This window comes from Balaenoptera musculus, chromosome 3 (genome assembly GCF_009873245.2).
Source record: "Balaenoptera musculus isolate JJ_BM4_2016_0621 chromosome 3, mBalMus1.pri.v3, whole genome shotgun sequence".
In the NCBI taxonomy this organism is placed as follows: domain Eukaryota; kingdom Metazoa; phylum Chordata; class Mammalia; order Artiodactyla; family Balaenopteridae; genus Balaenoptera; species Balaenoptera musculus.
In genome coordinates, this window is record NC_045787.1 from 13,141,625 (window position 1) to 13,167,974 (window position 26,350).

The 26,350-nt window shown below is 41.7% G+C and overlaps 1 protein-coding gene across 2 annotated transcripts in view; it reads left to right on the plus strand.

Annotated features, from left to right (window-relative positions):
- The window catches only part of FBXL7 (F-box and leucine rich repeat protein 7), a 418,013-nt gene that overhangs the window by 84,405 nt on the left and 307,258 nt on the right, over window positions 1–26,350 (plus strand). Inside the window, exon 2 of one of the 2 annotated variants that reach the window (XM_036849218.1) lies at window positions 17,531–17,636. The exons of the other annotated variant lie outside the window; for it this stretch is intronic. The gene's annotated coding sequence lies outside the window, so the exon portion shown is untranslated. The remainder of the gene's footprint in view (window positions 1–17,530; window positions 17,637–26,350) is intronic. 2 annotated transcript variants of the gene reach the window in all.

A 26,350-nucleotide genomic window follows, 5' to 3' on the forward strand; every position in this document is an offset into this window, starting at 1 on the left:
ACTCTTCTATGGGTATTAGATGTTATTGCCCGAGTATGTATAAGACATAATGAGAAGTTCTGGGCTAAAGTCGATCTCTGGGATACCTTTGAAAAAGGGATTTGTGGTCAGGTCTGCCTGGGTCTTAAAATCTCCTTTGATTTTCAAGCCTGAGTCAGATGCAGATAATTCCTGCCCTTTTTTTGCCTCTTGAACCGGATGTGGTAATGAGGTTTCCTGGGGTCCAGGATGCTCTGGGATTGCCCGGTTCTTGAGGGTCTCTGTCCAGGCTTATGAATCCCGTGATAGATGTCCTGGTTGCTGATGCTGGACTTCAGCCAGAAGTAGTGAACTTCCTGGTCTCCTGGTTTTCCTGGGGGTTGGGGGAGAAAGAATGATCATCAAAGAATTCTGTCTTTTTCCTGGGACCAAACTGCAACGCACTGAAACCATTTGATTGAAAAATCCAGGCTCCTGGGAGGATGTTTAATGCCTATGAGAAAAATTTTTCTTTTCTTTTTTTTTTTTCACATCTTTATTGGAGTATACATGCTTTACCATGTCGTGTTAGCTTCTGCTGTACAACAAAGTGAATCAGCTATATGTATACATATGTCCCCATATCCCCTCCCTCTTTTGCCCACAGTCATATGCTATTAAACCAGTTGGTTCTGTGAAGTCATGAACACAGGTGTAGCCAAGCTTCCAAGTGGAATCCCTTTGAGCCACACCACTGTAGGGTACCAAAACAATCAGATACATTTCTTTAAAAAGATTCTGTGTTTTGTACTTAATTAGATTATGATTCCTCCCTCTTCTTAATTTAAAATGTGTATCTGTGTTTAGTAGTGGGGTTGAGGAGTTGAAGGGTTGCCCCTTGTGAGATTTAACAACTTCTAACATACCAAAAGGAAGGGAGTGCGTTTGTAATTTTTACTAGATAAATGAAAAGACTGAAAAGTATAATGAGGCCAAACCATGAACCTATTTGTACCACATGGTAACTCATTGTCTTTGCTTGTAGAGAGAGAGAGAGAGAGAGAGAGAGGAGAACAGTTAAGTGAATTATAGAAATGGTAAGATTTAGAAATGATGAAAAGTTGGAGAAGCCCAGGTTATTGTTAGTTCATGTGATTTCCCCAGGGATATAGAAGCCACCTGTTTACATGGAAAATTTGCCCTCTGAGATATTTTTCAGAGCAAAGAGGATAAGTGTTCACACTTAAAAGTTACACTTCAAAACTATCAATCGTTGTTGTTAGCGAATTTACCATACTATAAGCATAATTGTGGAAGTTAGACTTTTAAGCCTCGTTTACCTCTGGGTGTTATTGGTGGAGAAGACTGTGGATTGTGTGCCTAAGATATGTTGATAAGAAGAGGGAAAATTTGTATTCACTTTTCTTCCATCGAAGGTTCAGATAGCATTCGTTATACCTCCATCAGGTTGCCTAAGCTGTGCCTTATAAATCCTGGTGAGTTGTTAAAACTGATGTAGTTTTGTGCTAGAGTTGTATCACGTTAAGTATTTCTTGTCAAACTCACTGGTATGCATTACACGTGAGCATGTATCTTATTAAATCTAAATCCAGTTCTTGCTCCAGGCTGGTCACCCAAATGTGATCTTGTTTTTAATTGTGAAATGCCAATGAATGGCTGTTCTGGAGGAAGCTCCCCTTCGGCTTGTTTTAAAGTGGATGATGTAAAAATGATTAACTGAGGAACCAAGAAAATATGTGAAACTACAAGGCCTGGAGCCAGTCTCCTAAGTTAGATCCCAATAAGCCCTTACAAATATGTGCTGTCATTGCAAAGCTCATTTTTCCAAGCTAGAGTCTAATGTTAGAGTCTAGCTAAGAACTTTTCTTTTTCTGTGTTTGCTCTCTGCAGAATCTGGGGGATATTAAGATTGATGAAGGAATCAGAGCTTGAGGTTTGGGAGCCAATCGCACTTCTGGGCGATGACAAATCACGCCTTAGTTCCCTTCCTTTATTATATTTATCCTCTCTCTCTCTCCCTGCCTCCCTCCCTCCCTCTTTCTCCATCTCTCTCTTCCTCTTCTCTTTCCTTTTCCAAAGCACAACATGATAGGTTGGAATGGAAGCCCATAATTTTCACGAAGCATTCCCTATGTTAACCTTTGGATGGAAAGCTGAAAACAGAGTTACTGCTTTTGGGCCCTTTACCAGGAAGCTATGGTGGGGAAACCTCTCCTTCCTAGTCTTGGTTGGCATCAGACCTCTAGCTCATGTTCCAAAAGACAATTTACCATTTCATTCAAAGTGAAAACAATAAAGAATTTTCCACAACCCAGATTTAACATCATCATACATCTTGATTTTACTTTCTAAGTAATGGGGTCTTTCAGCTCTCCATCTAAACCACACCAAGCAGTCAGCCTGAACTGTCGAATCCATTCATGGCTATAAACTATCTTGGTAGTTTGTAAACTTCTCTGGCCACTGGCTTTCACAAAGAGAGCCATCTGAAGAACTTCAGTAAAATAGGGACTATTTAAGTTTTCTTTTTTTGCCATTTCTCTTGTGCATGTTTGCACCAGAGAAGAGAATACCAGGGCAGACATTTGGTGAGATTTCAGGAGGTGTCATAAGTTCCGTCTGTTTCTCTCCATCTTCCCTGTCACTGCCTAAGCCAGCGATCATCCTCTCCCACTAGAATTTCACTAGACCCCCCAGTGCTTTCATTCTGAACCTCCCTAGTTCATTCACTATCCAGCAGCTAGAATCGTCTTTCAGAGCAAAGATCTGTCATTTTCCCACTGGAAAACCATCCAGTGATTTCCTAATTCATATGGATAGACTCACTAAAGCCAAATTCTTTATTTTTGCCTCTGGATACTGCATGATTTGCCCCTTCCCTACCTTTCCCCAGTTCCTGGAACACAGCTGGCCAATTCCAAGGTCAGGTCCTTTGTAGATCCCAAATCCTTGGCCTGAAGTGGGCTAGTCTCTTCTCTTTGCGTGGCCCACTCCAGGGACCTTTAGATTTCAGATCAAAGATTCCCAACTCAGCAAAGCCTTCTATGATCCCTCTATCTAATAAGCTCCCCTTCATTTTATTCATTAGTACCCTATGCATTTCCTCCAGGTACTTGGTTGGTTTTCAAATTCTGTGTGTATTTATTTTTATTTCCTAATTATGTCCTCTGCCTCCCTGGAGGTGGGGATCTGGTTTGCTTTATTCACTGTTGTAAATCTCAGCTTTGGCATGGTGTCTGGTACAGAGGATGCATGGCCATGGTTTAAGTGTCTTGTAAGTTAGGTACAGGCATTGTCCCATTTTACAAATGACGAAACTGAGGTACAGTGAAGTTAAATAATTTCTTCAGAGTCCCAGAGCTAGTAGGAGATAAAAACACAATTTGTTGAACATTAATTGAATGAATGAATGAATGTATCTTTATTCATCTAACATGTGCCTTCTAGAGATAATAGTTTCAGAGATTAAAAAAGAAAATCTGAGAATGGGTCAGCTGAAAGGAAAAGTCATTAAATAGCGTGTTTTCTTAGCTAAGGTGAAAGCTCTTCTCAGCCTTTCATTCCCCCATCCCCAGCTGTTTAGCATATGTTTTTGTTTTCCAAACATTTTTTTGGTTCCTAAAAACTCTCTGAATTCTGGGATCCTTGACAAAGCCTCACTGTTATGCCAGGTTGAAACTCAGTCACCCATATTTGCTCATTTTGCATCAGATTTACTGTCCAGCAGAGGCAAAACTGAGGTCACTGAGTTAAAACTAGACTCCTACTTTACAGCATTATGTCTGGTGTAATGCTGAATTCAAAGATTTATTATTCAGTGTTGATAGGCTGTGGAGAGACCATCATGTGATTTATTTACTGTCAGCACTAAATGGTCAAGTTTTTCAACTGAATGCTATTATTCCCCAAATAAGTTATCACTTTAAAAAAGATTTTAGGCTGATTTTACTACACATTTTATAGTATTGATGTGTAAATCCGTGACTCTGGGCATTACAGAAAAACTGTGGCACAAGACAAAATTAGTGTTATAATCTCAACTCAGTAATGGTTTATGTGCACGAAGATGGATATATATATATATACATAAAGTCATATATATACGATTTTGCTCCCAGTTGTAAAATGTCTCTCTGACCTCTATCCCTCTTAGGTTTCCATGCAAACCATGGAATAATTACTTAAATGTGAGTTTTTGAAGGCCAGTGCCACCAGAAGCTCCCTTTGTTTAAACTTTGAAGATTTTAGTTCAATTTCTTTCCTTTTAAAACTCAATTATCTCCTTTTTCCTCTTTCTTTTGATATTGTTAATCTGTTGCCTCTTTATTCTTCATATGGAAATCGTTGAACTACCGTGGATCACAAAAACCCCTTTCCTAACGGAAATTTCAAAAGGTTTCTTATTGTAAGTAATGGAATTACTTATAAAATATATTCAGTGAGAAAGAAGGATGAATATATAAGCAGAAGAATAGCAAGACACCCCATGTTCTTGACGCAGACACCCAGTAGCGGCCTTGGGTATTAGTAAGCAGCCCATTTGCACCTGTGTTCCTGGGTGGACACGGTACATGGGATGTGGGGAGCATGGTGCTGAGTATTTGCACTTAAAGAGCCTGGATGAGTTGCATTACTTCCCTATTAATTCTTTAAATCAGAAGGAATGGCTTTGGAAGCTGTCCTTAAAGAAACCTGGAAGACAGGGTACCTTCTGGTGGTAGTAGAGTCCGGCCAACATGTGGCCCAAGTAGCTGCTTTTGTTTTCTGAACATCCCTGTAGGGTTTCCCAAGCCAGCCTTGGGCTCAGCCAGCAGGTCCTCCGTGCTGTCATCAGAGGTGATGACGCGCTGAAGAGATGCAGACGGCGGCCGTGGACCCTGCAGCCACGTGTTCAAGGGGCTTCTTCATCTGCTCTACAGCGAATGAATAGGACTGTGAAGAACTGGCTAAAACTGGATCCTCTGCGTTTAAAAAGGGAACCAAGATTGGCACTTCATTCACCATCCTGAGGCCATGCCATGTTTTTTTTTTCTTAAAGGATTGATCTCTCTTTACAACATGTTTTAAGTTGTCTTTGACCTTGAGAGACAACAGTGGTATATAGACATGTGTGGAAGAGGCAAGTGGAGGGGAGGGAAGCTATTGAGTCCCAGATGGACCTGATCTCTAGGGTGAAGAGGAAAAATAAGAGCGCTTGAGAATCCCACAGGCATGGGGAGAGTGCCAAGAGGGAGACAGATGTGTATGGCAGGGACTGGAGTCCGTTTTCTGGTTGCATCTTGGTGCAGGCACGATTCAGAGAACCTTCCGTCTTCAACTGCTCAGACATGCAGGCTAGGCAACGTTTACCCTTCTGAACACTTGAGAAGATCATCTGGGTGTCACCTGTGACTGTTACACCTGCCTCACCCTGACTGTCCCATCACAAATTCCTGGTGTTTCTACTGGACTCACATCTCTCAGATCCATTCATCTCTCTGCACCCACCACTGCTACTTTCAGTAACATCTTTCTAAGCAGTCTCACTGCCTCCAATTGTACCCTCTTTGGTCCATTCTCCACATGGCAGCTCAGTCTACCTTTCTGCACCTGATATGCCCCTCTGCTTGTTCAAACCCTTCAAAGGGGCCTCACTGCTCCCTGGATGTAGTTCAGTTTTCCCACCAGAATCTGTGAGATTTCAAGATTCATGACCATCTCCCACCTCCTTCCCTTCCTTCACCTTCTCTGGCCCCACTAGATTATCTGTGGTTCCTGAATGCTCCGTGTTCTCTTTTGCATCTGGATCCTTCACTCTGCTTGGGATGTGCTCTCACCATTATCTAAATTTCCAGATCACCTTATTCCCCCAGCCAAGTCTGAACTAGGTGGACATATGGTGAACTCCGGAGCACCTTGTCTTTATTCCTGGCATTTGTAGAGAGGATTACATTGATTGGGTTAGTCCTTCATGAACTGTAAATGTCTTGAGAGCAGAGGTGCTGCTGCTCTTAGGTTCCCAGCTCCTAATGTCTGGTCGTTAAAGCAGGGACCAAGTCAGTGTCTGTTGTATAAAGTAGTGAGTCAGATAGCTTTGTTTGGGGAAATGCTTCTAGTTAACAGTTGTATTATTGTTTTACTTCCTGCCTCTTTTCCCATTTGTCTTTACAGCATGAAGAATTCTGTAAAGAAGGCAGATTTTTAATTGTGTGAGTGAGTTTTGGACCACATTGACCACAGCTTGCCCTTTTTATTCCCTTAGTATGTCAAAGACTCGAATCTGGTTTTTCTGAGGCTCAGCATCTCCCCCGACCTGAATGACTGAGACACCATTTTTTCCATAAGTAGAAGCAGGTTGTGATAGATCTTGGTTAAGACTGGAGAATTGGGACTTCCCTGGTGGTCCAGTGGTTAAGACTGTGTGCTCCCAATGCAGGGGGCGCGGGTCTGATCCCTGGTCAGGGGACTAGATCCCGCATGCTGCAACTAAGACCCGGCACAGCCAAAAAACAAACAAACAAGAAGACTGGAGACTTTTACAGGTCATGGGGCAAGCCATTAAAGTGCAAATTTCACCTTAAAAAATGGAAATAATTTCCTTGTTTAGGACTAGGACAAAGAGGGAAGCTCAGAGTAGTGGAAGCCTTAGGAGTAGACCAGAGTTGACTCTGGAAGTGTCAGCTTCCATTTCTCTCCACTTGGCAGGTCCAGGAGCTCAATGACATCAGTCCCCTTTGGCCCAGACCTTGTAATGTGAGTCTTGAGATTTGTGAGAAATGAGATTGGCCCCCTACTTAGCCATCTGCCTACTGTGGAAGGAGGGCCTTCTGAAGGCCACTGCACTGAAGGCATCTCAGAGATTCATAGAAATATTTGGACTCAGTAGGTGCTCATTGACCGCCTACTGTGTCCATGCCCTGAGGAAATTGGGGCTCAGAGAACCTAAATCGCTTAGCTAGAAAATTCTAGAACGTGGACTAGACTCTAGGTCTTCTTTCTGTTCATCCTCTGCTCCAATTTGATATAGTCCACCTCCAAACTTCATAGTTGTCCTTTTAATTTATGGTGGCTCAGGATTACAGAGAAAAGGTGGACCTGGTTCTGCTCTGGGATGGCATTGCACTGTGACCCTGGGAAAGTTAAACTTCTCTGCTCTGATTCTCTCACCTTGGGAATGAAGATAATAAGGCTTGGTTCATAAGCTTGTTGTGAAGATTAAATTAGATTTTGTATATAAAATCCCTAGTACACTGCCTGAAACCATCACAGATATTCTTTCCTCCTATGTTTAGAATGCCTAAAATCCACACTATTTAGCCATTTAATTTCAGGCTCCTCATGTAAAATATGGGTGCCCCTGAAAGCTTTGTGGTAATGGTGTGTTATTTGCCCCTGCATATGTTTTATAGTAACTGATTTGGAGACCTCAATCATCAGAGGGAAGAGAACATCTGTCTACCCATTTAGTCCAAGCCCTTAGTCTTTGTATTTTTGCTTTCTACATAGATTAAAAAACTGAAATTCTATTAAGTGAAGAAAGTCAAACAAAGACAAATATTGTATGATATCGCTTATATGTGGAATCTAAAAAAAAAAAAAAGATACAAATGAACTGATTTATAAAACAGAAACAGACCCACAGACATAGAAAACAAACTTATGGTTATCAAAGGGGAAGGTGGGGGGAAGGGATAATTTAGGAGTTTGGGATTAAAATATATACAGTACTGTATATAAAATAGGTAAACAACAAGGACCTGCTATATAGCACAGGGACCTATACTCAGTATCATGTAATAACCTATAATGGAAAAGAACCTGAAAAAGAATATGGAGATATATATATATATATATAAATGAGAATATGAGTAATATATATATATATGTATATGTATAACTGAATCACTTTGCTGTACACTTGAAACTAACACACTGTAAATTAACTATACTTTAATTAAAAAAAAAACACTGAAATTCTACTCCTAACATTTAGCTCAGCTTAACCACATAGAAGGAAAAAAAATTATCAGTGAGAGATTATTTTATTATTTGGAGAAATTTACAACTAATGCTGTACTTACTTCACATTTTAGCCTAGAGCTAAAAGTTTCTTTGTACTTGAAAACGAAAAAGAAAAAGAATGCTGATGAACGACAGACTCCAGGATAAAATATGCATATTCAAACCCAAGGGAAGTGTCTTTCTTCCACATTATGCTGCTGCATGAGTATAATTATCTTGAATTCTGGGAAGTATTCAAGGATAAGCAGTAAAACCATTCTCCTTATAGGACAACAATACAAGCAAACATTTGAAATTTTAGAGCCTTTCAAATGAAAAATGACTGACTGAAGACTAGTTAGCTGCAGTAGAATCCAGCTGGTGAACATTTGCTTACCACTGTGTTCCCTTATGTGGCCCTTCCTCTCTCCCACTTCCTCCAAATACTTCTGTCACTTACCTCTTCTTTGGAAATAAGCAGACCTTAGTCTTTCTGTGCTCTGCGTGGAATTCTCATTAAGTTTTCTGACACAAAGATTTAGGTTAGAAATTAATAAGCTGATTTTCCCAAGAGTTATGTAAGAAGTTAAATAGCATAGGAGATGGACTTAAAGATGTACAGCTTTGGTTGTTGTTTATTTAATCAGTATAACAAATATTTTTATGCTTATTGGAGGTTTGTGAATTTTCTCTCTTTAGGCTAAATATATGTTATTTCTCTAAACATGTTCGTTGGTAGCTCACTATGACACCGTATGCTGTAGAGGAGAATTCAGTATGTGGGACTCTATCTTGGGCACCATCCAATGAAATTTAGTTACCTCATGCTGATCACCACCCTTTTAGTGTAATCCCCTAGAAATGTTTATAATTAGGTCGAACCATGTCAAGTGGTTGACTTTTGACTCTTTTTTTCCCTACAAAAATGGTGGTTTTTTGGTAACTTATGCAATATTAAAGATCCAGTCAACTGATTTTTTTCCTTAAGCTAAATTATGTTGTCTGATGCCATAATATGTTCTATATACATAAGACACTTAATATTTAGTTGTTGATGGGATAGTGGGCCTGAGTTGATTTAGTGAGACTGATTAGGTAGGTTGTAAGGCATTTGCGTCCACCTCTACACCATGCAGTGAACATAAAACATCATGAGGCTGAGATGGCTGAGCTGGAGGTTTAATGTCTTGGTTGTATATAAAGGGAGGACATATTATGGGTCAAGGAGGTGAAGAATTTCGTAAGGCATTTGAAAAGTAAACAGTTGAAAAGGTTAAAAGTGTATCTGTTCTGATCTTGGGAGGTCAAGCTAGTAAACTTAACATCCACTCTTTGAAATGGTGTTTCTAGTCCTTCCTTGGCGTTGAAGGAGGTAGATTTTGCACGAAGGATGGGACTGCTCATAAGCCATCACCAGACAGTCTATATTCCTAATGCGTGTAATTCAGAGACAGGAAGAGGAGCGTGGATTGCCATTCCCAGCTCACACTGGGGATGGAGAGGAACGGTGCAGCGCATCTGTGGGCTCTGCCTTGGATAAAGAAGCTGAGGATGGGCTTAAGGGACCCATAGACACTGATGCTTGAGAAGGGGCAGGTCCAAAATAGAGACTCACAGGTGGCCGTGGACATGCTCCAGAATTCCGGTTTTCAGAATTTCAGACCGACCATAATAATCTGTACTGTGGCACACTATATTCCAGCTGCTGCTGACAAAAATGCCAGACTCTCTTCTTTGCATATTACAGAAGTTCTCGATTGCAACAGAAATGCTGCGTCTCTCCTCTAATTCTCTGTGTCCATCTGCATCACTAACTTTAGTTACTTGGTTATGCTCCTGCACGAATGTGCACACACTAATGTAGAATCTTGGTCAGTCTTTACATTTAAAAAATAGACCTGCATGTGACAAAGAGGTCCACTGTGACCTTCTTGTTTTCATTTCCCATTTTCTAGAGCATTGTCTAGAAAGTAGACTAAAGCAGTAAACGTTTCCTGAGGGTGTAGTCTTTTTGCCACCTGCAGTGTATGAGAGGCTATGATCCCAGGGTGTGTTAAGAAGATAGGAATGCCAGTGCAGTGAGAAAGTCTACATAAAAACAAATTGGTATATTCCTGTGATGGCTGTAAATATCCGTTGTGATTATTACATTTTAAGTGCCAGATGACTGTAAATGGTACCAAGTGGGGAGGGGCCCCCGAGACCTGGAGAAGGCTGTTGTGGAAGAGTTGATAATAGATAATGGTCATGTTTAGGAAGGGAAGAGATGCCATTCTAGGCTAGCAAAAGCATGAAAACAAGGCACGAAGTGAGTTTGGGGAGTTATAGGCAGATCGAATTGGCCAATACAGGGACAAAAGAACCACTTAGAGAGACCTAGTCTGAATTCTTTATACTGATTATTACTGCAAAATAAATTGGACAAAGTGCTGATCTAGGACCTTAATTTTGAAGTATCGATTTACACTCTTGGAACATTATTAACGGGTAGCATTTACTGAGCGCTTGCTATGGGCCAAGCATAGAACTAGGTGCTTTGTAGGTATTGATTCACCACTCTGGGACCTCATTTTATAAATAAGCCCACTGAGACAGAGTTAAGTATCTTTTCAAAGTCAAGGAGGTGATAAATGACAAGGGATTCAAATCCAAGTGCACTGATTCCTGCCCTTGGGCTTTTCCCCAAGAGCCTGTAATAAAAATCTAAGGGAATATAGTGTGGTGACCAAGGTCACTAATGCCTGATGGTTTCATTTGCAAGCTTTGGAAAAGTTACACAGTCTATGCCTTAGTTTTCTTGTGTGGACCATGGGGATAGTAACACAGGTCCTGTCTCACAGGGTGGCCGTGAGGATTCAGTAGAATAACGAGATGTCAGAACGTGCTCGGCAGGGGCTGGCTGCCATGAGAGAGTGGGGAGTACTCAGCCCTAATCTTCCTGCAGGACAGAAGAAGCAATGGAGGCTCACAAATACGAACTGTTTGTTCAAGTACAAAGTTCAGATTAGAATGAAGCCCTCTTGTCTGTAAGAACAAGGGGTCTTGTCTCAACCCCTGCTAAATCAGGATGTGTGGTCATGCCAAAATGGCTGAGGATTGCTTTTGAAATAATAAGAAAAAGACATTTTAAGGTCAATTCTGATGCTTGTGGATGAACAAATCATTTAATTTTGTGTAATAGGAAGATACGTGTGTGTTTGTGTGTACAGAGTGCTTGTTTTGTTTTGTTAATAAATAGGCAACTAATTATTCAGAAGTAGTCACTAATTCTTCACTTCTGTATTTTTAAATATGTGTTTCCCTACATTAAAATAAAGATGGATTCAACTTTCCAAATACTCACAAAATTTTATATACGATATATTGCTATTCCTAAATGACTTTTGTATGCTGAATTTATTCAACAACATACAAAGAGTCTTGATGATTATCCGTTATCTCAAAATCCCTTTTTGATGGCCCTCCTTGATTTCAGAGACACCAAGAAATCAGGCTCCAGGGGCAAGGCCAGCCCCTCTGCTGGCCTGGCCACCCTACCCATCCAGTGGCAAGAGAGGGTTGGGCTGGAGGTGGGCAAAGCTGGTGAGGCTAAATATCTGACTTCCCTTGCAGCACAGGGGCAAGGGAGAGTGACCAGACTCCCATTCTAGATGCTGACTAAGTTCCACGCAGAGATGAGAATGTCAAGGGCTGCCCTAGTAAATGCCCAGGCCTTGGTACCAGTGTCTACTCAGGTGCATCATCTCTAGGATCTTACTCTCACTCTCTCCTCAGGGAGAAAAGGGCCACTTCCTCTCAGCACCCACCCTCTCTTCCTACTGCCTCCCAAGGCTCTCATCCACTAAGCAGGATCAGAGGGGCAGTGCAAACATGGACCTTCCCCTACCCCCATCCCAGCAATGTGGGTACAGATTTCCCCCCGACAGGGCCAGCTCCTTGAGTTTTCTGCCCTGTGTTCAAAAGGGCCCCATGCTTGGTTTGTTGCTCTGGTGTTGCCCTCTTGAAATTCCTAATCATTTTGTTTTGTTTTGTTTTTTGTTTTGGCTGCACCGCACAGCCTTCGGGATCTTAGTTCCCCACCAGGGATTGAAGCCGCGCCCCCTGCAGTGGAAGCTCGGAGTCTTAACCACTGGACCGCCAGGGAAGTCCCAATCATTTCTTAATAAGGGCCCTACATTTTCGTTTTGCTCTGGGGCCCACAGATGATGTATCCAGCCAGTGCTGCCTCCTAACATGCTCCTTGACTTTCGTATATTTACTTTCAAAGGCAAGTTCAAGGATACAGTAGGTAAGAAAGGAGCAGACTGCTTCTGTTAATTTAAGGAGAAGTGGACTTGCTGGGATAAAAAGGTTTAAATCGTATCAAGGCTTTTTGATGTGCATGTTGCCGGATACTTTAAAGTCCTTGTATCTGTTTATTCTTGCAGCCATGCAATGGATATTCTCACTCAAACCATTTTGCAAACGCATGGACTATAAGTGGTATCTTCTTGTTTTGTTTTGTCTCTTTATGAGCAAGTTAGATTATGTTTCAGCTTCTATTCCACCACTTGTGTTTCTTCGGTGAATAGCCTATTGTCATCTTTTTTAGCAACTTATATGCTAGTCTTAGTGTCTTTCAAGTGATTCCTATGAGTTCTTTGGAGAATAAAGACATTTGCCCCTTGTGATTTTTTTCCCCCAAAGGGTTGTTTGGCTTCAATTACATTTGTTGCTATTTGTTTGTTTTTCTTATACGGAAGTTTGAAATTTTTATATGGTTGAATGTCCTGATAATTTTCTTTGTACTTTCTTCTGTTGGTTTTAGGTTAATAGGCTTATAACCTTCTAGAAATTTGATAAATATTTAGTTCTGTTTTCTTTTGAATTTATATCTTGTGAGTTTTATACTTTGTTTTTTGAGTAAGATGAGGATATGAATTTTTAAAAAATAGATACCTAATTGTCCCAGTACCAGTTATTAATTCTTCCTTCTTCACTGATTTTCAGGGTTACTTTTCTGTCTTCACTGTTTATATACGAATTTATTTCTGGGCTCTCCATTCTGTTCCACTGGTATTTCTGATTTAATTGGTGTACCTTTATATGCCATAAATGGTGTAGGACTGGTCCATTTCAAAATCCTTGCAAGTTTTGCACACATTTAATTATTACACCATTTATGGATATGATTGGATATTTCACCATATCCAAACGGTAAAATAAAAGCATAATAAACTTGCCCTCAAAAATATTGCAATATACAAAGCAACATTTAAAAAAAATCAGCATTGTTTCCTTCCTGTCAAATACTGTAAATAAATGAAACCTTCTTTTGATGGCAAATACTGTGGTAAATCAAAGCACTGTCTAATGAATTCAGATTAAGTTCTGTGGTCTTCAGACACTTGCCAGCCTTCAAAAGAAAGAGTAAAATGGGGACTTTTCAAAAAGAAAAAAAAAAAAGCATCCCCTTTCTCTACCTCCAAATAATTTTATTTTCTGGTCTATTCTCAGGTATCTGTTTTTCTCTTAACCACTGTCAGATTTAAGTAGTTTTCCTATGGATTTAAAGGATACAAGTGGCATTTTTTAAAAATGTTCAACATTCAGACTCTTTACTAAATCATTGTCTCATACTGATCTATGTTAAATTTATTTTTCTGTACTTGATTCTTTGTATTTTGAAAACTTGCTAGTTTTATAATTTGGATAAACTAAAAAGGCAAAGTCTGTGTTTACCTGATAGCTACTACCTTGTTCATTCAACAGGTCTGTATCGAGGGTCTTCAAGTAGCTGGCACTGTGGGTAGCAGTGATCTCCACAGACAGAGTCCTTCTCTGGGGAACCCTCAGGGTGCATTCCGGGAGGAGGGCAGTTGCTCCTCTCACACAGAGTCTCATGGGCCGTAGTAGAGAGTTTGGGCTTAAGCCAAAACCCAATGGGAAACTGTTAAGGGGTTTAAACTGGGCTGGTGATACGATCTGGTGATGTGTGTATCATCGTCTATGACACCTCAAGAAGATGGGGAAGGAGGGGTAAAAAGGGAAGAGGGGGAAGACAGGGCAAAATATTTAATTCCATCTCTTTACTGTAAAAGATAGAACTCTGGAGGCAGGCAAGATTATTCTGCCCATCTCACACCATACATCTGAAAACATTTCCTTAGCTGTCATCACACTGAGAAAAACAGTACCATCACAAATGCCTGAAATGTTTACGTTTTATTTAAATAAGTGAAGGCCCTGTAAGTTGCATTCCAACAAAGTCTTTATGAACATACTCGTATCATAAACATCCCCTAGAATTTCCATCGGGGTTCCACAAAATGTATTCGATTTTTAGGATGAGTATAATAATTTTACAAGAAGGTGAATGAAGAAGGAAGGCCCTGGAGTAGAGAAAGACATTGATGCACAGCTTGAAATGTCAGATCCCCGTGACCTGTTCTTCCTTCAGACAAAATGGGGTAGTCAGAATGTCCCTGTCACCTTCACGGATGAAGCGATGCCTTTGTACTAGAAGAATTTGGGACAAGAATTCTAGGGAGTTTTACAGTTATTAATCAAGTATCTGTACGTCCAGAAAGAGAATGAAGTAAAGGAACAACAGCTACTGGTGGAGTATTTGATCTATTTTGGCTAAAAGGCAAAGCTGTTATATTTTCAAAAGAGAGGAGAGATTAGCTCCTAAGTTGCTGTATTCAAGAACTATTCTAGTTTCAGGCAGGATTTATTTTGCTTAACGTTTCTTGTTTTATGGAAGCCAGACGTTTCGCTTCACTGGCCCCTGCAAACCTTAAGTTAGGTTATGACCGCAATTTATATGATAAAAGGGCTGTAAATGCAAAATTTAGGGAGAGCGATTTTTTTTAATGCATAAAGCTTTGCAAAATACAACACAGATTGTAGGTGGAAGCTGAATTAAAGTTTTTAAAAGAAGAAAGACCTACCAAGTCATCTGTTCATTGCCCAGAGCAAATTAAACTATTTCACAGGGTCTGGAAGCCTTATCAAATTTATCATGTGGCTATATATACAGCTTCTTATTTTTACTTGGTTGTGCTTTTTTAAAAGTTACAATTCATCACTGTTAAAATATTACTTTATGCTTATTCCACCTTTCACAGAGTCAGTCTCTACAGGAAAAAATTGCAGCATATTTTTTTCACGTAGAAAAAAAATCTTTAGGATGATTTTTTTTTTTTTCTTTCTTTTTTTTTTTGGCTGCACCAAGTGGCTTGCAGGATCCTAGTTCCCGGACCAGGGATAGAACCCAGGCCCTTGCACTGAAAACGCAGAGTCCTAACCACTGGACTGCCAGGGAATTCCCAATTTTTTTTTCTTGAATTCTAAGTTTTATCTTTGTTAAGCATACATTTCTGCAATTCCAACATTGATCACCAGGTGCAGCAGACAGGCTCTTCCTTTGTTTCTTATTGGTTCACATAACAGAAATCCAGTAGCAGGGTGAGCGTCAGGACCGATTCGAACTGGTTTGTGTCTTGGGGATGTTCTTACCTGATTTCTTTCTGTCTTTCTGCTTTGCTGCATGCATCTTCATGGTAAGGTGGATGCTCCTTTTTGATACAATATGGTTGCTAACAACTCCTAGGGTTATAATCCAGAGAGAGAGAGCACCTTTTTCCCTACCATTGACTACTTTGGCCATTTAACTGCCCCTCTGTATCTGCCTAGTCAATCACTGGTCAGTGAGGATAGGCTCATGTTGATTGGCTTAAGACAGGCAGAGCTCCCTGCTGGAGACAGAGGTGAATTCACTGTCACCCAGTCATGAGAGAGCTACACAAAGGCAGGGGGATGCAATGGATTCAGGGTGGGGGCAATCACTGCACTCAATGTACTGCTTTGGCCTCTCCTCCCTTCCAGTTCTGATTTAGAAGGATTCTGGCTATCTGTGAAGTACTCTGTTGCTGCCATTCATATTTTCTCAGTTGCTTTGTGCTCAGAGATGCCTATTGGCAGAAATGGTTGCCTCTCCTTCTATGAAATAGATTGGTGGCTTCCCACTGTGGTTCCAAGGGAGCCTTCTCCCAACCCAAGGAAGGTGGAAGAGATGTAGGAGGGGAAGAATGATACTCTTAGGGAGCATGGCAGGTAATAAAATTGGGTCTTTCATTTGGGCACTAAGAAAGATCACACTGGACATGCAAGGTCAGAAGTCACACGCCCAAAGGGAAGACATGGCAGTGAAATAACCCAGGAAATTTTTATGTATAAGTTTCTTTATATATATATAGGATTTCTATTCAGTTGAGGAAGGAGGAAGTTGGTTAATAACTCTAGCTCTTTCACTTGACCTTTAACTTGTAGGGTCCTGGTTTGTGGTTGTAAAGTGGTTTTTAGTTTTGCTAGAGGGTTGGTAACTTTTTGAGTCAAGGAGGAATAGAGAATGTGGGAGTGGAAAGGGATCTTGAAGACGACCTCCTCCGATATTCCTCTCCCCGGTCTGATATGCCGCACTGATTGTTGCTGAAAAGTCTTGAGTAGCTTCAGGACCGCCCAGCTAGTCAGGGAGTAAGTGTGGATCCGAGCTATGAATTCTGGTTTCTTCACTTTAAGTGATTTCTTAACGGTATTTAGTGCCTGTGTCTTCTCTGTGGCAGGAAAACCTGCTTGTTGTAATCTTCTTTGCCAAGCAGGGCTGTTTGGATCTTTCTTAATTCCCTTTACAGAATTTTGACAGTAGACTTCTGCTCATGACTTTCTAATAAATGGGCCGTGTGGGATGGGAAACATAATAAGATCCTAAGATTGTCTTGTATTAAATAAGATTAAGATCTGAAAGTATAGCCCTTTTTTCCCTCTTTCACCGTTGGCAGACTTACTGCTTATGTGTGAAAGGAGGAGAGTCAATGCCTTTTAAGTTTTATTATTCAGAATTTCCACGAATTTGGGTAGATCATCACAGATAATTAAGGTAAACACAAATAAACATGCTTTGTATAAAATCCCTAAAATCAATGAGTGGCTATAGGGTACAAAGGTCTGTAATTGTCAGACACAGACTGGGTTTGGGTCCTCTAAAGCCACAAAATATTGCTGCCTGTCCCTTTACAACGCTTTCTGTTGAAAGGTGAAGTTGGTATTTTCTCCACTCTTTCCCTGTCCTCAATGTCCTGCAGTAACGTAACCTCTGTCACCAAGCTGGCTTGATGATGGAATTGTGTTGGACATGGTGTCTGGCACACGGGATGTTGAATGAATGAGTGGGTGAATCAAGAAGAGGCACTTACTTACAACTTTATTGTCACTTGAGCCTCTTGATGCCAGGAAACAAGCATGTGGCTTTGCATTTGCCCTCAGATCCTGCTGAAACAGCCTTGAACTTCAAAAAGAACTCTTGTCTTTCCCTGCCCATCTGGATTAAGCCAGGCACGGTCTTCTTCATGATCTTTGGGACATAGCAGTCCTTCAGAACTTTGGAGGAAAATCATCGGTGCAAATTGTAGTGAGGCTGTTATTAGCGTGAAACTGTCTTGTGAATGACTTGCAGTATGATGGAAATTCTTGTGCCGACGCACGACCCTTTCGCCTGTCCGTGCTCTGATCCTCTCATTACTCTGCTCAGAAACCCAGCTGTGAAGCACCATCTGTCAGCAGCGGCAGCGGCATCGGTCTCAGTGTCAGCTGACGTCTGTGTTAACTCTGGAGGACTTGCCTGAAGGCCCTTTCAGGTGGGTGTGAGGCTTGGGGGAGCCAGGCTCCGCCTTGGTGCCTTTGGTGAAATATTGCCTGGCCTTTTCAACTTAAAACCACCTGTGATGGAGCGCCAAGTGCTTGCTTTTTCGCGTGCTGGGAGACTCTTTTAGGACTTCTGCATTCCATGATGCATTAAACCTTATGGCTCATCTTCCTTCTCCTCTCATAATAATACTGCCATGCAATGAGACTTGAGTAGATGCTCATAGGATAGACTCAGGGTAGGATTTTCTGCTTTCTGCTTCATTCTGCAGAAAATGGTGTTGGGGAATCTACTGGGTTGAAGAGCGTCCTCCCCCTCCCTTCCTGAAACATCAGAATGTGACGTTATTTGGAAATAGGGTCGTTGCAGGTGTAATGATTAAGATGAGGGCACACTGGAGTAGGGTGGGCCCTTAATTCCATAAGGCTGGCCTCCTTCTAAGAAGGGATACAGAGTCACATAGAAGGAAGACGGCCATTTGGTGACAGGCAGAGATAGGAGGTATGCTGCCACAAACCAAGGAGTGCCAAGGATTGCTGACAACTGCCGGAAGCCAAGAGAGATTTTTGGCATGGAGCAGATTCTCTCTAGAGCCCTTGGAGGGAGCACGGCCCTGCTGGCACCTCGATTTCAGACTTCTAGCTTCCAAGACTGTGAGACAATACACTTCTCTTGTTTTAAGCCATCCAGGTAGTGATAATTTGTTACAGCAGCCCTAGGAAGCTAATACAGAGTACTATACAGTATGTCACTACTGGAAATCTGTATGAATTTTGTAAGTTCTGTTTTGCATGCTCAACACATAGCCATTATGTAAAGACTAACTTTTGGAGTAACATAGATATAACTGGTGCCCGTAAGGAAGGGATAGTGCTTTTTAGGAAATATTATGAGAACAGGGCTATTCCATTAGGAGTGAATTTCCAGTTTATTCACTCAGTCAGTCCTTCAGTCTTATGCCAATTCATTCAACACACATGTACTGATTGACCATAATACGCCAAGCACAGTGCTTGCTTTGGAGAGTAGAGCAGTGAACAAAATAGGTATGGAATCTACCCTTGTGAAGTTGAGAATCCAGTGGAGAAGACAGACTGAGTTTGTTTATAATCAACCTACATATATATATATATTTTTTAACATCTTTATTGGAGTACAATTGCTTTACAATGGTGTGTTAGTTTCTGCTTTATAACAAAGTGAATCAGTTATACATATACATATGTCCCCATATCTCTTCCCTCTTGCATCTCCCTCCCTCCCACCCTCCCTATCCCACCCCTCTAGGTGGTCACAGAGCACCGAGCTGATCTCCCTACATATTTTTAACATCATTATAAAAGAAAAAAGCAGTCATACTGAAAAGCAATGAAATTTTATGAATCAAATAGTATTTGGGAATATCACTTAATGATCCTATTTAAAAACTTAAACCTACTGCATTTATGTTCAATTCTATTTGTGTGTCTGTGTTTTTATATCCTCACCCAGTATAGACTGTCTTGTTTTTTGTAGTGCTAATCATAATCCTTCACATGCAGTAGGTTTAGCATGTAGTTGCTGAATTAAATTGAATTATTGATTAAGAATAAAAGTAGGGAGGGTGGTTAATAATAGCTAACATCTAACATCTATTAAGTATCTATTATATGTATATGCCTTATAGAATTGACCTCATTTTACTCTCATAGCTGTTTCTATGAGTTTATATTTCCCAGTACACCATTTTACAGATGGAGAGACTGAGGGTCTCCGAAAGTAAAAAAACTTCCACCAGCTCAACCAGCTAGTTAGTGGCAAAGCCAAGATGTGGGTCCGAGCAATGGGCAGTCGGGCTCCATGCCCTGGGCCGCACCTCCAGCTTTAGTCACATTTGCAGCCATCCTGCTGCCTTCCGTGGATTCGTTTAAGAGGGCTGTGTCGGAATCGTGTGCCTTCCTTCTTTTTCTTTTTACTAATCACAGCCTCTGGGAGTAATGCAGAAAAGATTGGCTTTAATTGACATTTTGGCTAAGAAAACCTTCTTTCCTCACCAAGGTAAAAAGAGCGTGACACTAGAATGTGGAATGATTGCTGATCACTTAAATCATTTCTATTTAATTCTTTCTCTCTTTAGCCTTTGGCTTCTAAGCTAATGCCACTTAAATGACTAGATACCCTGCAGGGTCGTGTGTGGTTAAGCCCAGGCTTGCATTTCACATCATGGTTTCACTTGTGTGGTGTTGGAACGGGGACTCCCGCTCCTGTGCTGTCTGCCTTGAGGCCGAAGCTCTTGCCTTTCCTAGAGAGAATGTGGACCATCCCCAGGTAGAGGGCAAAGGGGACGTCCCCAGGCCATCTCCTGGCTGTCCAGCTCCAATCAAAGTCCCACGGGCTTCGGGAGAGCCAAGCTTTGTGCAGCAGGTGTGTGTTCGGATCCCAAAGCCCTGTGCTGCTCTATTAGCGTCTGTGATGTGGGCCGGTTGGCAGCCCATCCTGGAAGCTGCTGCAGGATCGTAAGTAAGTGGCTCCGGAGGAGCTGCTGACTCAGCCGCGGGGTTGTCCCTGTTCCTCTCCTGGAAGAACTCTGTGTACTGTGTTCGTCTGCTCCAGCCGCAGCCCTCAGGATCTGATTTCAGCTGGAAACAAGCAGCACTAGAAGTTTCAAAGTTAAAAACCACAAGTATTGAATCCAGCCCTCTGGCATGGCAGCATCATTCACAGTAGCTACAAGGTGGAAACACCCCAAGTGGCCATCAATATGCCCCCCAAAGTGGTACATACACACAGTGGAATACTATTCACCCAGAAAAAGGAATGAAGTACTGATACAGGCTACAATCTGGATGAACCTTTGGAAACATGATACGTGAAAAAAGCCAGACACAAAAGGATGAAGATTGTATGATTCCATTTATATGAAGTATCTAGAATAAGCTGATTTGTAGAGATGGAAAGCAGGTTAGAGGTTATCAAGGGCTGGAGGACAGAGGGATGGGGAGTTACTGGGTAATTGTACAGAATTTCTGTGTCAGGTAATGGAAAAGTTTGTAAACAGTAGTGATGGGTGTACAACACTGAATGTAATGGATGCCACTGAATTGTACACGTCAAAAATAGTTAAGATGGCAAATTTTATGTTACATATGTTTTTAAAATAATGAAAAAAATGCCAACACCCTGAACCAGATCTTGCCTCTCTCAGCAATGAGCTAAATGTTGAAAAGCATCCTTGGCTTTTCTCAGGCTGGACATAAACCTATGAGAACTGTGGCCTTGTAGGGGAAGGGCCCAGCACACGGGCAGGGTGAAGGAGGTGCTCGGTTAACGGGTCTTGTTCCCTGTTTCTGCCTGGACTGCCCCCCAGTTACAGCATGTGTGGCCTGCTCAGTGGCCCTGAGGTCACTTGTTAGGTGCTTTGGAAACTGGAGTAAAGAAAGTTCCAGTTAGGACATTAAATGGCTTGGAAGGGAAAAAAAATCAAAACATGACTGAGAGTTCTCTATTTCCTTTCCTTTCCTTTCTTTTTCTTGTCCTCCTGAGACTGTATTTCCAGTCTTCACCAGGAGAGAACAAAAAATGGAGAAGCAAAGCAAAGGACATCATCTACTGTTCTTCACTCACAATAAAGTGAAGCAGGGGCTCAGGATTTGATGATCTCCTCATTTCACTCTAGTTCAGCGTCTCCGACTCTGGAGAGCTCATCTATTAAATCCCCGCTGGCCTGCAAGAGCTAATACGCGTTCACAGTATGTGTTCAGTTTCTTTCCAAAAACTAATATGCACCTGGGCCAGGGATTAATCCAGATCATGTTTTGAGGTAACTAATATTATTATTCTGTATATACAGACATTCGAACTGTGGATCAAAGAAGATAAAGAAAGTATCTCAAGATAACAATCAGGAAAATAACAGTGAATTCAACACACAAACATGACCCACTGCTCCCTTGATCTAATTCTGAGATACAGAAAAAAAAAAGAGAAACTCTCTTTCCTTTGGTGTGGACATTTAATATTAAAGCAGACTCTCATGGTGCACCGGCAGCCGCTTGGAAACAAGGTGCCGGAGAGAAACAGGAAGTAAGGGGCTAAGGCCCTCACCACGTGGGCCCACGTGCTCCTTTGTAGATTTCCTGTCAGAGGTCTGTGGCTGAAATCTGCAGGAATGAGTTCAGTGCATATAGTCTGGAATTGATAAAGGGAGTCAATTTTGCAAGGGATTTCTTGGACTCTTAAGAAAATGTTAGAAATCATAGGACCCCACTGATTCATTTTTCTGTTATGTCTTGATTGATCTTTTCTCTTTTCCCCTTTACCTTCCTCATGTTATCAATAAATAACAACGGAATGTCTGACTGTCTTGTTTTAAACATCTGCATTTGCACAGTCAACCTGGGCACTGGGAAACAGAAGAGAGAAGAAACTTAGTGTTGCAATTTTATATATGGGGATTTTTATATTAAAAGAGACTTAGAATCCTATTCTAATAGGATCCCCATTTAATGAACATTTCTCCTTCTCTTCAGACATTGGGAAAACCTGTCACCCTTTAACAGAAAGCCTGAAGGAGTCAATGATTGGAATCACATTCTTCTGCTAACATTCCTGGGTTAACAGTGTGCCCCAAGTGACCGAAATGATTGACCCACCAACTAATTTGTCCGTACAGTGGTTCACATTTACACGTGTGTATGTTCACCTGTTAACAGACAATGCTTACCAACTTCAGTGCATTATTAATCTTCGCTTGCTTTGGTATTTGTATATTTGATACCTAATTGTTTGTTCAATTGCCCTCATTTGGGCCTCTAGCCCACTTGGGAGGAAATTCAATAAAAAGCCAAATTTTACTGTACCAAATCCAGCAGGCACAGTTTGGATATGCTAACAACTCCTAATGGGGGTTTTGGCCATTGGTCAAATAAACAAACTTTCATGTAGCAGTTGGATAGAAAGCAGAATTGCCAACTTTGTTTATGCTTGAGGGATTTTTTACTGGATCTATAAGGCATGTAGAATTTAATTTATATGCGTATGTAATATTTACTTACTATTATATAATAGTAAAATAATAATCAGTGTTTTAAATTTCATTTCTTGTTTCCTGATACAAATTGAACGGTGATAAATATGTCAGTAGTAAACAATCATGGTGGACTCTGGCCGGGACCGGATGTAATTGAATGCTTTACAGCCCCTAGCTCATAGCAACCTCTCCCACCCTGAAAGGTGGCGGTACAGTTCCCCTATTCTTAGTAGAGAAAATAGGTAGTTGGTTTTGTTTGTTTGTTTGTTTGTTTTTATCCGTATTTTATGGATGAAGGCAGTGAAGCTTAGAGAGTTCGAGAGACCTTCTCCCGGGCATGGTGCACGGAAGTGGTAAACATGGATTTTAAACTCCCGTGGGTCTGATGTCGTGATGGACACTTGTATGTGTCAGCTGGGCCAGGCTGTAGTACCCAGCTGTGGAATCAGACGCTAATCTAGGTGTTGCTGTGAAGGTGTTTTGTGAATGTGGTTAACATCTGCAGTAGTTGACCTTAAGGAGACTACTTTTGATGATTACTGTAGACTGGACCGTGGGCCTTCAATCCAATCACTTGAAGGTCTTAAAAGCAAAATGTGAGATTTACTGGAAAAGAAGGAGTTCTGCCTCAAGGCTGCAGCATTAACTCCTTCCTGAGTTTCCATCCTGCTGGCCTGCCTACCCTACAGATTTCCAACTTGTCAGTTTCAACTATCCTGTGAGCCAGTTCCTTTAAATCTCTCTCTGACTCTGTATCTATATATATTATATGTGTTGATATTATATATATATCTTTTTTTTTAAATTAATAGCTACTTTATTTTTTATTTATTTTATTTATTTTTGGCTGTGTTGGGTCTTCGTTTCTGTGCGAGGCTTTCTCTAGTTGCGGCGAGCGGGGACCACTCTTCATCGCGGTGCGCGGGCCTTTTACTATCGTGGCCTCTCCCGTTGCGGGGCACAGGCTCCAGACACGCAGGCTCAGTAGTTGTGGCTCACGGGCCTAGCTGCTCCGCGGCATGTGGGATCTTCCCAGACCAGGGCTCGAACCCGTGTCCCCTGCATTAGCAGGCAGATTCTCAACCACTGCGCCACCAGGGAAGCCCTATATGTATCTTACATATATGCATATATGAATAACCCTATTTATTTATTTATTTATTTATTTATTTATAGAAATAATGGCATAATTTTCCCTGGTCATTACATGTATCCTGATAGGAGATATTTACACATCTCCTATCAGTTCTGTTTCTCTGGAGAAGGACGTCAAAGCCCGGGCACCATGACACCCATTTGCAAAAAGTGAAAGAGGTTTCCATCTCCACATTACAGGAGATGAAACAAGATTCAGAGTTTGAGAGACTTGCTCATAGATAACGCATGTGGCTTGGAGTTGGCAGAGCTGGGGTTTGAAGCCAGAGACTCCAGAGATGGTGCTCGAAACACTCGAACCCAGATCACTCCAGCTGCATGAGAAGTGGGCAGCCGTGATGGATACAGGACAGGGCGGCTGACGTCTGTTAAGCACTTGTGTGTGATGGTCACCGGGCTGAGCACTTTGCCTGGTCCTCCTGGGCTCTTGGTACAGCTTTCTGTGGAGGTCAAGGCATCGGTCACCAGCAGAAGCTCCTGGCTGCTTCTCAGACCGTGTGGCAGATCTGAATCACCTGGAGGGCATGTGGAAACATAGGTGACTGAGCCCTCCCCCCCCCCCCCACCGTTTCCCATTTAAGGGCAGGGGAGATGAAGCTCCGCCTTCTGTAGTGGGGCTGTCACAGAATTTGTAGGTATATTTTGAAACCAGCGCACCTCAGTTCTTGCTGGTGTTAGTGTTTTCTCAGGTCTGGCTGTGCCTCCCCTGCACCCCTCCGTGGTGATCAGCTCTCGTTCTGGCTGTAGAAGCATCACACCCGCTAAGCTGACTCCCCTAGGCGGGTCCCCAACAGACGCTCCTCTGCTTGGGGTCCTGTCGCTGCCACAAGGGATCCCAGGCGACTCCAGGAAGTCGCACCTCAGGAGCTCCCTGAGTCCAGGCAGACCACCCTGCAGCCTGCCGTGGCCGTGCGTCTGGTTGGTGCTGGGGTGTCCAAGGGTGATGCTCTCCGGTGTGCTAATTATAGGGAGCGAGGTGACAGCACCCCTCTGTCCCCAGAGCTGCTCGTCTTTATCTAACACACCGCCCCCTCTCTCAGAGGAAGCCCAGAGAGAGAAACAGGTTGCAATCTGGCTATGTCTTACCTGTGCTTCCCTTTCGCCGGTCCTTTCCATTTATTTCCCTAGGCTGGGCTTCCTGCCCCATCTTCCCACCACCTCCCTCTGGTCTGGACTTCCCTTATATAAAACTCCAGGATCTAATCTGACAGGTCTGGCCCTTGATTTGCTAAAGGAGGTGAGATATGTTGGCAGTCCCTTCCTAAGACAATAACTTAGCTTACAAAAACATTGTCACACAGCAGATTTGTTTTTGACTATTAGAAGCCAAGTATCACCTTGTTCTTTCCTTCTGAGTTCATCCCGTGACAGTTCTTCTGTAAGCGCTCCCTCTCCTCCTGCCCCCAACACACACACAACTTTTCCCTTTCCACTTGAGCTCACTGGGGAGATGGTTATGCTTCCATAAGCAAGGCAGAAGAGAAGAGCATATTAATAGTATCCAAAATATGAAACCCATTATACTAAGATTTATTGAGTATTTTCTAAATGCACTCTCCGAAGTGATATATCTGTATTATTTTATTTAATCTCACCCCACCCTGTTTATAGCTGAAAACACTAAAGCATCGAGGGGTTTTATAATTTGCTCAATACTAGTAAGTGGCAAATCCAGATATAAACCCCAGCCTCCTGACTCTAGATCCTACACCGTACCCACTTAAGTGTACGTGAAAGCTGGTTACAAGCTGTGAAACCAGATTTAATACAAGATTATATGTAGTTAATCCTCACTATTTGTGGATCCTGTATTTGCAGATTCGCCTACTAGCTGAAATTTATTTGTAACCCCAGAAGGGGACTCACGATGCTTTCATGGTCATCCTCGGATGTGCACAGAGGGTGAAGAATTTGAGTGGCCAGGTGTGCAGGATCCCAGCTGAGGTTGAACAAGGTGACTTCTTGTTTCAGCTCTCATGCTGCAAGTAAGGGTCCTTATAGTCTCTGTAGTGCCACGTGTTTCACATTTTTATGTTTTTATTGGTGAATTCACGATTTGAAATGTGTAGTGCTGAGGAGCTAGGTGTCTAGTGTTCCTAAGTGCAGGAAGGCTGTGATAGGCTTTACATGTGTTAGGTAAGCTTCCTGTAGGCTTGAGTCGCGGTGCTGTTGGCCTTGAGTTCAGTGTTAATGTATGAACAATATATATTAAGTAAGGTGTCTGTATTTTTTTTTCTTTTTAAAAATTTTTTTATCTTATATTGGAGCATAGTTGATTAACAATGTTGTGTTAGTTTCAGGTGTACAGCAAATTGATTCAGTTATACATATACATGCATCTATTCTTTTTCAAATTCTTTTCCCATTTAGGTTATTACAGAATATTGAGCAGAGTTCCGTGTGCTATACAGTAGGTCCTTGTTGGTTATCTAATTTAAATATAGCAGTGTGTACATGTCAATCCCAAACTCCAAGGTGTGTTTAAAAACACGCATAAAACAAGTTTACGTATTGATGGGTTGACAAAAATGTGATCAGAGGCT